The 11,212-nt window shown below is 39.6% G+C and overlaps 1 protein-coding gene across 2 annotated transcripts in view; it reads right to left on the bottom strand.

Annotated features, from left to right (window-relative positions):
* The window catches only part of LOC145269631 (neuronal acetylcholine receptor subunit alpha-7-like), a 96,720-nt gene extending 92,745 nt beyond the window's left edge, over window positions 1-3,975 (bottom strand). The window contains exon 1 of one of the 2 annotated variants that reach the window (XM_080125358.1): window positions 3,480-3,975. The gene's annotated coding sequence lies outside the window, so the exon portion shown is untranslated. The remainder of the gene's footprint in view (window positions 1-3,479) is intronic. The other variant, XM_080125351.1, reaches the window with a different exon arrangement.
* Window positions 3,976-11,212: the final 7,237 nt, after the last annotated feature.

Raw genomic sequence — 11,212 nt, 5'->3', positions numbered from 1 at the left:
GGAGAAATATATATAGATAAGCCATGACTTGGACCTTTACTCTAACCTTGAATAATAGTGTGCACCATCCCTAGGTAATGGACCATTATCGTGCCAGATTTTGTCATGATCGGTCCAATGATGTGGGCTATAGGAGATTTGTACACACAGATACACACAATCATGAACGCTACCAATATATATATATATATATATATATATATATATATATATATAGTAATTTATAAAATATATATGGCGTTTATAAAATATATATGGCTTAATCGCCATATATATTTTATAAATTACTAACTAGCTCTATCTACGTATTGAGCACTTTTGAAGTAAATACTTAAAGTTTACGCATAACTCTATACTTTCGTATATTAAATTTATGTGAGTAAATGAAGTAGTTATATATATATATATATATAATATATATATATACATAGAGAGAGAGAGAGAGAGAGAGAAATTTGCGGAAAATACAAGAGTAAGCAAAGCCCTGCTCCTCATGTCACTATTAGATTAATTAATAATATGATTAATTCAGTATGGTACGTAACTGCATAAGTAAGAAAGAGACGGTAGTTAAGGGGTCCATATGATGGAATAACAACTGGGTTGTTGCAAGTTCGAATCCAATTCGTTCAATAGAAAAACTTTCTCGTTGGCAACATTTACGTAAGTACGCGATGCCTTTTTTAGAAGCGATTCTAATTAGTAAGATATCGGGGAAACGAATGCCAACAATAATCATCTATTCATCTGAAATCAACAAAATTGAAGAAGTACCAAACATCAAGTCGATTATGTAGTTTATTATTTTTGTAAACGAAAATATTTAAAAGTTTAAGCACCTTTATTTTATTTTCTTCAAAAAGCAAATCACTTATTTAATAAATTATTTCTAAAAAAAAGTATATAAAATAAAAACACGCATTTTATTATATATTCCTGAAATATCAATTTAGTAAATTATTTTGTAAAATAAATTATTTCAAATAAAGACAAATCCATATTATATTTTTCTAACAACCGTTTTAATGAATTATTTCGAAATAAAGTACTTTAAATAAAAAACGCATTTTATTGTATTATTCCTGTAAATCAAGACACATATATGATCATGACAAATTTTAAACAAAAATAGAGACATTCTAGGGGGAAACAAATGAACACATATCTAAGGAAATGGCAAAAACACTAGAGGAATACATCCAATCTATAGTGGAATGGAGACATAAAGTGATGGCCACATTCAATGTTGCTAAGACTAAGCGCTTTTTCTTCAATAATGACAAGAAACCTTCTCAATCACCAATAGCTATGATTAAAGATACATTACCTAAAAGTACCTCTTTCAAACTCCTTGGTTAACGTTCATAAGGAACATGAGCTGGAACAGATACATTGAGTGCATTGCCAAGGCCGCTGCAAAGAAGGTGGTCTCTCTCTCTCTCTTTACTGTGCTAGAAAGCTACTTCCGCCTGAAAGTATTCTCTCTACATGGCTACTATTCGCCCATGTATGGAGTATTGTTGTCACATTTTGGTTGCGCATCTACTACTAGTCTCTCGCTCCTGGACAATGGTTCAAAATTGAGTATCTAAACTAAAAGTTCCTTAACTTTCATCAGCGTTTCAACCTCTGTCCGATCGATGAAATGTTGCGCTCCTTTGCCTGCTCTACAAGTATCTTAAAGGTGAATGTTCTGACAAATTACAAGCCCTTGTAACGCTTTGACATAAATACCCCCGGCAAACCTGATAAGCAGGAAAATCCCACCCCTTCACAGTATAGCTCCCTAGGTGTAAGAAAGCCTTCTACTCCAATAGTTTCTTCCCCACAACTGCCAGACTTTGGAACTTCCTTCCGGGCTCCTGCTTTCCCAACTGTACTGACATGCAGAAGCGCAAGTGTTTTAAGAAAATACATCTCGCAGTTAAACTACCTACATAGTATCCCTGCAACTTATGTTCCCGATAGTAGCTCCTACATCAAAATGGCACTGTGCCTTGTTTGGGATGAAAAGGGAATAAAAAAAACTTTCCTAAAACTCAAATGATTAATAACATAAGATATTTAAAATAAAAACATTTTATTACATTATCCTCAAAATATTAAACATCCTTTTGTGATTAATCAACTTTATAAAATAAAGTATTTAAGATGAAAATAAAGACATTGTAATTATATATTCCTAAGAAAAGTCTAACCAACTAATACATTACTTAATTTTATAAAATAAATTATATACAAAATAAATACATATACTATATATCATATTTCCTATATCGAATTACCTATTGAATTATTTTATTTTATAAATGAAATTATTTCAAATGAAAACAAACAGATTTTATTAGATTTTTTTCGATTATTGATTACTAAATTCATAAAAAATATTTTTAAAAAATAAAAGGCATTCTGTTATATTTTCCTAAAAATACAACATATAAAGTACAAGAGTAGATGTATACGTGTGTGTCTTTCTCTGTGTAAATATTAAACTGATAACTCTGGTTACATAACAATGAAATAAACTGATAAATACTGGTTACATAACACTGAAATTAACAAACAATATTAATCATACATAAGGGATAGCTTATTACAAGTAAAATCTTTGTTTTGATTGATGAAAAACGCGTACAGACAAATATCAGCAAGTTGAAATGCAAAGTGTTCGATGCAATTTGTCGACATATTTTTATTTCTTTCTGCGCATGCCCAAGTCCAATTTATTTCTTAAGTCGTTTATCCTATCTAACCTATCCTTCAATAGTTACATCGGTAGGAGACACTGAAGGAGTGTTAAATATTTTGATTTCGATTCTAGTTGGTCACACCCAATATATTTTTTAATCTCTTAAAACCACTTATATATATTAGAGAGAATATAGCATTCAGTAAAGAATTGGTTCTACAATAATAAGTACGATATCTGCATTAATTAAATATATTTAAACGTATTTTATGACCAGGCATACTTCGGCGCAAATTAGTATAAAACTTAAATTGATTGTCTTTATTTCAGTATGTTTTTGCCTAGAATACAGTCGTTAGATTTTTTGACAACCTTACTTAAAACTTTCTGTTTTAGATCGAGTACTTTTCTGATTCGCTCAGATTATAAATCCGGCGACACAAGTAATATCGCTAGTATAACTTTAAAGTAAATTATAGTAATTCACGTGAATTCGCATTCTAAAATTATCTGCACATAACACGATAATATTTGCTGTTTATGGATCCCTTGTATAAATTCTAACAACCTTGTTAAAAAGGCATGTTTCACTGTGTCTAGAACGACAAGTCGTTATATATTTACATTTAAAAATGCGAAGGTTGTCATACTTGAGCGTGGTTTCTAAATGAAATTTGTAAACGTTAGATCTCTTCAAATATAACGTATTGGCAGGTCCTATTGGATTATTAGTAGTTCTATGAGTTATGCAAAGCCAGTAATGTGATTTACATATGATAATTCTACTTACTTGGGAGTGTTGTTCAGAGGTCCTTGTCCTGTGTTTTGCAAATAGAAGAGTGACGAAGAGCGACCGTAATCCGTAAATCGCCCAACTAACCATAATCTGTCATTATTAATCACTTACAAGCCCCTCGACACTTCAACATATGTTTGTTTTGGTTTTTATTTTCGGTCGGAGTATTATGCGCTCTATTCGGTAGATTCAGTTAAACTTGATACGCTTCATGAAGCGTGCAAAGAAAGCAGCATGTCATCTGATAGCATTGTCTTCCTCAGCAGTGTCGTCAGTTAACGCCAACCACCCTTCTCTTTATTCCACTCTCGTTCCCTTAACGGTAGTGATGTATTGTGTTCGGATAACTGACTTTCAATATGCCACAGTTATTCTCTATTTTGCCTTGAGCTGTTGCTATATGAAATCAATCGAACGGAGATAATCAAAATCGAACATCCATCAAACAGTCGGTTTCAGCCTCTACCCGGGTATACGCGTCGGGGTTTCTAATTCATGTTTGGCATTTTGCTATATTTATCTTGTGGTTGGCATTAGAGCATAAAAATGAAAATGTTAAGCTTTAGAGCTCATAATGCATCATTAAAGAGCTGAGTTTTAATTAGACGCATTTCTCTGGTTAGACTGATAAAGGATTTTAGCGTTTGGGTTATGAGCAAAGTGTAGTATCTGATACTACACTATACCTCTTCTGTACTGTCATTCAAAGAGAACCCCATTTAGACTGAAACAAAATTTATTTTTATTCCAATATATTGATTTTCTCTGGAGAGTTTTATTATTCCCACATTTAAAATCAACTTTTGATTTTTACTCTGCCCTCAGGACAGTAAACTAAATAGGAGCAGGCAAAGAGATTAGCAAGGAGGAAACCAGTGTCTTGTTTTATGCTATACTTGATGCTAGTCTGGGGCGCTTTCTCTTTTACTTTTTATTTTTTCCAAAGGAGTAACCACTTATAAAGGCCCAGAGGCCACTCGAGGATAAGACTTTATAAGTACACGGTGGTCAACCAGACAATGACATAATCGTTAGTAGTGGAAATTTGGTAAATTGAATTACTTAAGGGGAACGACTCATCCAGAACTTGTTTACGTTGGACTTGAAGATAACCATATTATAGTCAGCCGGAAAGCAGGCAAATGGAAGAGAGTTCCATAAGTGTGCAGTTCTAAGAAAGAAGCTTTGTTCATGGAATCTAAATTTAGGTTTAGGCACGGATAAAGAGTGGGGGAAATAATTGATAGCGGTTTTGGCCAGGCGCATGTTTCTCGTGAAAGTTTGGCGAGGGGGAGGGCCATAGATTGGAGCTTGGACAATCATCACTTCCCATGAAAATAACGATAAAGCAAAGACAGGCTCGCAACGTCTTTTCGGTAAGAAATAGGTTGCAGGGAAGAACATCCCCCTCTAAGCTACGAAGTTTATTCTGAACTTTATTAAGGCAGGATGAGGTATTTTTAATAGCATCTGCCCAAATATGGCAACAGTACTCCATACTTGGACGTATCTGGCTCTTATGTAGGTAGAGAATTGCATCAACAGTAAGATATCTACTGGATCGATGGAAGGATCCCACCATTTTCCCAACGAATTTGGCAACAGATTTTATGTACGTGTTCCATTTCATTCTCATTCGGAACCTTTATGATACAAGGCCTGTTTATTGAGTCTGGTTTGTCTGCAACAACATAGATCCTGGTATTAGCAAACAAACTACTTAGAAGGATACGTATAATTAAAAAGATTTGTTACCTCCAGACAGTATAGTAAAGTAAGTGAAGAAACTGTCATTTTTAAATACATATTTAATTAAAAACTTGACTTTAATTTATAACATAACTCAATAAAGATGCAATCTATATCTAACTAGCAGGACGCGCTATATTGCTGGGCTGTAAAATACGCTTAAATATGATTTTTTTAAGTTATGCAATCTCATATTTATTATTATATAGGAAGTTCTTTATTAATTATTATATGCTACACAATATAAAATGTTATCTAATTATATACATATGTATTATATATTGTACTGTATTTTGTTACTAATTTTTAACGCCGTATCCTTAGTTTCTATTGTATTTCTGTAAAATAAATTACTTTTAGATTGTTCACGATTAATATAATAAACTAATTTTTGTCTTAATATCCATAAAACAATGTAATCTTTATTTAATTTATCGCGACAATAACAAAACTATTAAGTTTGAATTATGTTTTCATTTATATCGAATTAAGTTTAGTTTGAGTATAAATCGCGTCCCGTTCTTGTCGTTTTGTTAATGTAATTTTTAGAGGTTATTTTACTTTTTTAAAAAATCATTTATTATCACCATTCTGACTGTTTGCCAGATTTTGTTGTTTGCATTACAACTATGACATCACAGGAACTATGAACAGGCCTTACTAATTTTACAAATAATACAGGCCTTACTAATTTTTACGAATATCACATCACGGCGTATTTAACAATGCAATGATTTTCCCAGGCAGTCAAAAAAAAAGCAGAAACGCTCATGTGTAGGGTTTTACTCTTAATTAAAATTCTTTGTAATACGAGCTTACATTGTGATTTCCGGGTACGAGGTTGTTTCCAAACTAATGTACCCTAATGTTTAACTTAACAAAATTATGCAGACGGGACTGGTATGATAAAAATGAGCAAAACTTTGTGCCCCAGAATATATTTTTCTACATATTCATCACTATTTTCGTTGGTCTTTTGTCAGGAATGGGTTAGCGGTTGTAGTGTTGTCCGGGGTCCATTTTGTAAATCACTTTACGGTCACTATTTTGAAGTCGACGTAACCAGCTGTTAACTGTGCTGGTATCAAATATATCGGCTTCGCAAAGGTTCGTCAGACTCCGGTGAATATTCATCGAATTATTTTCTTCTGCATATACGATTTTAATGACGTATTTCTACTTCTGGCGCACGTCAATTATATACGTCGCTTTCATAGAGTCTCACGCAGTCAATATTTGCAAAAGGGAGATGAAAGCTTTAAGGCTATAAATGAATAAGTTCAGTCATCATAGAATGCAATTTGCAATCCAATATGCAATCATTCGAGCGGAATTAAAATAGGAGGAATTACTTTAAGAGAGTCACTGTATATATGTTAGTATGTATCAGTAACCTGTTTCGTCTACCAGCTTACCTTATGTTTTTTGGCCTTAGGGACAAGATCAAAGTGTAGTATCTGTTCCGGCAGATGCTGCACTTAAGATAATTTGTACCAGTCAATGGAGGGGAAACCCTCTATACTGGGACAATTATTATTTTTGCTAACCAGAGTGCCCCCTTTTTGCCTACTTTTAGGGGAGCTGGTTTTTACCTCACATTAAAAACGGCCTTGTGCCTAATTTGCTCAGTGGGGGAGCAAATAAATACCATCTGTTCCGGCAGATGCTGCACTTGAGATGGTTTGTACCAGTCAATGGAGGGGAAACCCTCTATACTGGGAACCGCCTGGGTAATACCTAGGAGGTCCACCCTCCCAGGCCTTGCCACCGGGCTTTCCGGTGGGGCAAGTTTATTGCTTGCTGCCTGAGGCGCCCCGACCGGGGAATGCCGACGGGGTTACTCAGGCAATTTTTAAAATTGCAGGAGTGCCCCTCCTTTAGGGGAGCCTGCGGGGTTCCCACTTTCCGGCCTTGTGCCACATAATGCTGATGTGGGCAGCATTTAAATAAAAACCCTCTATACTGGGACAATTATTATTTTTGGTAACCAGAGTGCCCCCTTTTTGCCTACTTTTAGGGGAGCTGGTTTTTACCTCACATTAAAAACGGCCTTGTGCCTAATTTGCTCAGTGGGGGAGCAAATAAATACCATCTGTTCCGGCAGATACTGCAAGCTATGACTAGCTATGACTAGCTATGACTAGCAAAGACCAGATGTGGGGGCAACCCCACATGCCTGACCATTAACCAGCTCCCATTTCCCACCTCTCGGGAGCTGGTCCCCTTTTTCCCTTCCCCCTCCCTTCACTCCTCACGTTAAAAATCGGCCTTGTGCCTAATTTGCTCGGTGGGGGAGCAAATAAACACCATCTGTTCCGGCAGATACTGCACTTAAGATAATTTGTACCAGTCAATGGAGGGGAAACCCTCTATACTGGGACAATTATTATTTTTGGTAACCAGAGTGACCCCTTTTAGGGGAGCTGGTTTTTACCTCACATTAAAAACGGCCTTGTGCCTAATTTGCTCAGTGGGGGAGCAAATAAATACCATCTGTTCCGGCAGATACTGCACTTAAGATAATTTGTACCAGTCAATGGAGGGGAAACCCTCTATACTGGGACAATTATTATTTTTGCTAACCAGAGTGACCCCTTTTAGGGGAGCTGGTTTTTACCTCACATTAAAAACGGCCTTGTGCCTAATTTGCTCAGTGGGGGAGCAAATAAACACCATCTGTTCCGGCAGATACTGCAAGCTATGACTAGCTAGGACTAGCTATGACTAGCAAAGACCAGATGTGGGGGCAACCCCACATGCCTGACCTTTAACCAGCTCCCATTTCCCACCTCTCGGGAGCTGGTCCCCTTTTTCCCTTCCCCCTCCCTTCACTCCTCACATTAAAAATCGGCCTTGTGCCTAATTTGCTCGGTGGGGGAGCAAATAAATACCATTTGTTCCGGCAGATACTGCAAGCTATGACTAGCTATGACTAGCAAAGACCAGATGTGGGGGCAACCCCACATGCCTGACCTTTAACCAGCTCCCATTTCCAACCTCTCGGGAGCTGGTCCCCTTTTCCCTTCCCCCTCCCTTCACTCCTCACATTAAAAATCGGCCTTGTGCCTAATTTGCTCGGTGGGGGAGCAAATAAATACCATCTGTTCCGGCAGATACTGCAAGCTATGACTAGCTAGTACTAGCTATGACTAGCAAAGACCAGATGTGGGGGCAACCCCACATGCCTGGCCATTAACCAGCTCCCATTTCCCACCTCTCGGGAGCTGGTCCCCTTTTTCCCTTCCCCCTCCCTTCACTCCTCACATTAAAAATCGGCCTTGTGCCTAATTTGCTCGGTGAGGGAGCAAATAAATACCATCTGTTCCGGCAGATACTGCAAGCTATGACTAGCTATGACTAGCAAAGACCAGATGTGGGGGCAACCCCACATGCCTGACCATTAACCAGCTCCCATTTCCCACCTCTCGGGAGCTGGTCCCCTTTTTCCCTTCCCCCTCCCTTCACTCCTCACATTAAAAATCGGCCTTGTGCCTAATTTGCTCGGTGGGGGAGCAAATAAATACCATCTGTTCCGGCAGATACTGCAAGCAAAGACCATATGTGTGGGCAACCTCACATATAAGACCTTGGTCAATGTAGGGGCGGCCCTTCATGCCAATTGTCACTATCCAGCTCCCCTGCTCCCCGGGGAGCTTATCCCCATTTCCCCTTCACTCCTCACATTAAAAATCGGCCTTGTGCCTAATTTGCTCAGTGGGGGAGCAAATAAATACCATCTGTTCCGGCAGATGCTGCAAGCTATGACTAGCTATGACTAGCTATGACTAGCAACGACCAGATGTGGGGGCAACCCAACATGCCTGACTTTTAACCAGCTCCCATTTCCCACCTCTCGGGAGCTGGCCACCCTTTCCCTTCCCCCTCCCTTCACTCCTCACATTAAAAATTGGCCTTGTGCCTTATTTGCTCGGTGGGGGAGCAAATAAATACCATCTGTTCCGGCAGATACTGCAAGCAAAGACCATATGTGGGGGCGACCCCACATATAAGTCCTTGGTCAATGTAGGGGCAACCCTTCATACCAATTATCACTATCAAGCTCCCCTCCTCCCCGGGGAGTTGGTCCCCATTTCCTCTTCACTCCTCACATTAAAAATCGGTCTTGTGCCTAATTTGCTCGGTGGGGGAGCAAATAAATACCATCTGTTCCGGCAGATACTGCAAGCTATGACTAGCTAGGACTAGCTATGACTAGCAAAGACCAGATGTGGGGGCAACCCCACATGCCTGACCTTTAACCAGCTCCCATTTCCAACCTCTCGGGAGCTGGTCCCCATTTTCCCTTCCCCCTCCCTTCACTCCTCACATTAAAAATCGGCCTTGTGCCTAATTTGCTCGGTGGGGGAGCAAATAAATACCATCTGTTCCGGCAGATGCTGCACTTAAGATAATTTGTACCAGTCAATGGAGGGTAAACCCTCTATACTGGGACAATTATTATTTTTGGTAACCAGAGTGCCCCCTTTTTGCCTACTTTTAGGGGAGCTGGTTTTTACCTCACATTAAAAACGGCTTTGTGCCTAATTTGCTCAGTGGGGGAGCAAATAAATACCATCTGTTCTGGCAAATACTGCAAGCAAAGACCATAAGTGGGGGCGACCCCACATATAAGACCTTGGTGAATGTAGGGGAAACCCTTCATACCAATTGTCACTATCCAGCTCCCCTACTCCCCGGGGAGTTGGTCCCCATTTCCCCTTCACTCCTCACATTAAAAATCGGCCTTGTGCCTAATTTGCTTGGTGGGGAGCAAATAAATACCATCTGTTCCGGCAGATACATCGTGGAGGTTCTTCGGGCCAAGATCAAAGTGTTGTATCTGTTCCGGCAGATGCTGCAAGCTATGACTAGCTCTGACTAGCAAGGACCAGATGTGGGGGCAACCCCACATGCCTGACCATTAACCAGCTCCCATTTCCCACTTCTCGGGAGCTGGTCCCCTTTTTCCCTTCCCCCTCCCTTCACTCCTCACATTAAAAATCGGCCTTGTGCCTAATTTGCTCGGTGGGGGAGCAAATAAATACCATCTGTTCCGGCAGATGCTGCTAGCTATTACTAGCAAAGACCAGATGTGGGAGCAACCCCACATGCCTGACCTTTAACCAGCTCCCATTTCCCACCTCTAGGGAGCTGGTCCCCTTTTCCCCTTCCCCTTCCCTTCACTCCTCACATTAAAAATCGGCCTTGTGCCTAATTTGCTCGGTGGGGGAGCAAATAAATACCATCTGTTCCGGCAGACACTGCAAGCTATGACTAGCAAAGACCAGATGTGGGGGCAACCCCACATGCCTGACCTTTAACCAGCTCCCATTTCCCACCTCTCGGGAGCTGGTCCCCTTTTCCCCTTCCCCCTCCCTTCACTCCTCACATTAAAAATCGGCCTTGTGCCTAATTTGCCCGGTGGGGGAGCAAATAAATACCATCTGTTCCGGCAGATACTGCAAGCTATGACTAGCTATGACTAGCAAAGACCAGATGTGGGGGCAACCCCACATGCCTGACCTTTAACCAGCTCCCATTTCCCACCTCTCGGGAGCTGGTCCCCTTTCCCCTTCCCCCTCCCTTCACTCCTCACATTAAAAATCGGCCTTGTGCCTAATTTGCTCGGTGGGGGAGCAAATAAATACCATCTGTTCCGGCAGATGCTGCAAGCTATGACTAGCAAAGACCAGATGTGGGGGCAACCCCACATGTCTGACCTTTAACCAGCTCCCATTTCCCACCTCTCGGGAGCTGGTCCCCTTTTCCCTTCCCCCTCCCTTCACTCCTCACATTAAAAATCGGCCTTGTGCCTAATTTGCTCGGTGGGGGAGCAAATAAATACCACCTTACGTTTTTTGGCCTTTTGGTCAAGATCAAAGTGTAGTATCTGTTCTTCAGATGCTGCACTTCATTTTCTTGTTCTCTTTCGGTGGAGGAGAAATCCTTCACGACTGAGACAATTTTTATTTTTGTAC

Source organism: Euprymna scolopes, chromosome 4 (genome assembly GCF_053919585.1).
Source record: "Euprymna scolopes isolate OS-2025 chromosome 4, ASM5391958v1, whole genome shotgun sequence".
NCBI lineage: Eukaryota > Metazoa > Mollusca > Cephalopoda > Sepiida > Sepiolidae > Euprymna > Euprymna scolopes.
This window is presented reverse-complemented; position numbering and strand designations above follow the sequence as displayed.